Source organism: Portunus trituberculatus, chromosome 35, assembly GCF_017591435.1.
Source record: "Portunus trituberculatus isolate SZX2019 chromosome 35, ASM1759143v1, whole genome shotgun sequence".
Lineage (NCBI taxonomy): Eukaryota > Metazoa > Arthropoda > Malacostraca > Decapoda > Portunidae > Portunus > Portunus trituberculatus.
Window position 1 is genome coordinate 17243740 of NC_059289.1, and position 2710 is coordinate 17246449.

Consider the following 2710-nt stretch of genomic DNA (forward strand, 5'->3'; position numbering starts at 1 on the left):
CACCACTATTCTGTCCACCTCTCTAATGCAAGAGTTAACCAGTACTCTCAATCCTTCACCACTATTCTGTCCACCTCTCTAATGCAAGAGTTAACCAGTACTCTCAATCCTTCACCACTATTCTGTCCACCTCTCTAATGCAAGAGTTAACCAGTACTCTCAATCCTTCACCACTATTCTGTCCACCTCTCTAATGCAAGAGTTAACCAGTACTCTCAATCCTTCACCACTATTCTGTCCACCTCTCTAATGCAAGAGTTAACCAGTACTCTCAATCCTTCACCACTATTCTGTCCACGTCTCCAATGCAAGAGTTAACTAGTACTCTCAATCCTTCACCACTATTCTGTCCACTCTCTAATGCAAGAGTTAACCAGTACTCTCAATCCTTCACCACTATTCTGTCCACCTCTCTAATGCAAGAGTTAACCAGTACTCTCAATCCTTCACCACTATTCTGTCCACCTCTCTAATGCAAGAGTTAACCAGTACTCTCAATCCTTCACCACTATTCTGTCCACCTCTCTAATGCAAGAGTTAACCAGTACTCTCAATCCTTCACCACTATTCTGTCCACCTCTCTAATGCAAGAGTTAACCAGTACTCTCAATCCTTCACCACTATTCTGTCCACCTCTCAATGCGAGAGTTAACCAGTACTCTCAATCCTTCACCACTATTCTGTCCACCTCCTAATGCAAGAGTTAACCAGTACTCTCAATCCTTCACCACTATTCTGTCCACCTCTCCAATGCAAGAGTTAATCAGTACTCTCAATCCTTCACCACTATTCTGTCCACCTCTCTAATGCAAGAGTTAACCAGTACTCTCAATCCTTCACCACTATTCTGTCCACCTCTAATGCAAGAGTTAACCAGTACTCTCAATCCTTCACCACTATTCTGTCCACCTCTCTAATGCAAGGGTTAACCAGTACTCTCAATCCTTCACCACTATTCTGTCCACCTCTTTAATGCAAGAGTTAACCAGTACTCTCAATCCTTCACCACTATTCTGTCCACCTCTCCAATGCAAGAGTTAACCAGTACTCTCAATCCTTCACCACTATTCTGTCCACCTCCCTAATGCAAGAGTTAACCAGTACTCTCAATCCTTCACCACTATTCTGTCCACCTCTCTAATGCAAGAGTTAACCAGTACTCTCAATCCTTCACCACTATTCTGTCCACCTCTCTAATGCAAGAATTAACCAGTACTCTCAATCCTTCACACTTTCTCTGGCACACTCTGGAACTCCCTGCCTGCTGAAGGAATAAGAATAACAATAATAATGACAATAATGATAATAATAGTAACAATAATAATAATAATGATAATAATGGTGATGATGATGGTAATGACAGCAGACGAAGCTATGTATCATCACAATCTCATTTCTGTATCTTGTCCTATTTCTCCAATCCCTCCACAGGATACCCCAAAGCGTAGGTGCCTCTGGGGTTTTGCCTCTGCCAGCTGGGGGGCCCTGAGGAGGTATTATGATGTTTTTCCCTGGAATGATTATTGCTTCCGTGTCAGAGAGCCATCTTTGTGTCCTGAACGCCTAGCAGAGGTGATAGTGTGTGGCATGAAGACGTACATTCCTCACTCTCTTAATCAAAACCTTCTAAATCTTGGTTCAGCTCGGCCTGTTCTCGTGCTGTACATGATAGAGAGGTTGCCCACAAAAGGTACTTGAGTCTTCTATCTCCTGAGTCTCATGGTGGTGTTGGTGGTGGTATTATGGTGTTACCCCTTCAGTATTTAAAGAAAACGAATGATAAATGGAAAAAGAAAATGAAGTTTAATTCCTAAACTCTTTTTGTTGTTCCAGGGTTGCGTGGTAGGTGCGTTCACTGGTCTGGGGTGTGTTGGTGTGTGTTCTGAAGAGATGACCGCAGACACGCTGGCTGCTGATGACTATATAGAGCCGCACAGAGGCAGTGTACTGTACAAGCTGGATGGAAGTATGCAAACCTCGCAATGAAGATGGAAAAGGTGAGGAAATGGTTCTTCTATCTTGACTTTTGCCTAAAATAAGCGTCGTGTGTGTGTGTGTGTGTGTGTGTGTGTGTCTTTGTGTTTCCTATTTTTTTTTTTTTTTCTTTTCCATCTTTCCATTCATATTTGTATCGTCTCGATTCTTATTTAGTGTATAATATATTTTGTATGTTTGTATACCTTCTATATTCTGTTTCCTTGCATCTGTCTTGTTTGTATTGACATTTGTCACTAGTGTTCTGAATCTCGTATTCCTTTGTTTGAATACAGTAACATGAACAAGGTTGTGAATGTTCGGGTGTGGTGTGGATGAGCAAGTGAGCGAGCTGGCATTGGGAGCCGAGCGGGGGAGGCAGCGCGACGTGAGGCTAGCCAAGATGTAGGAAGATTGTACTGTACTTATGCTATGGAATGGTGTTGTTACTGTAAAGCATACTTAAGAAAGATCAAAATATGGCTCATCTCATTGTGTATAAGTTTCCGGTGTATGTGAGTGTGTAACTGTGGATGGTTGAGCGAGGGTGTGGGTGCAGGTTGCAGACTGGGGCACATCACGTGGAGCCTGTGGTGACCGGTGACTGGTGACTGGTGAGGCGGTGACTGGTTCACTCTGGTATTTACACGACTGCCGAGGGAATAATACATAAGTGTGTGTGTGTGTGTGTGTGTGTGTGTGTGTGTGGAGCAAGCTCAACTCACGATGTTACTTG

The 2710-nt window shown here is 43.2% G+C and overlaps 1 long non-coding RNA gene across 1 annotated transcript; it reads left to right on the top strand.

Annotated features, from left to right (window-relative positions):
• Nucleotides 1–1855: 1855 nt before the first annotated feature.
• Nucleotides 1856–2447, top strand: LOC123513218. Its single transcript, XR_006677289.1, has 2 exons — nucleotides 1856–1997; nucleotides 2271–2447. It is a non-coding gene; the product is annotated as an uncharacterized LOC123513218 (long non-coding RNA).
• The last annotated feature ends 263 nt before the right edge of the window (nucleotides 2448–2710 follow it).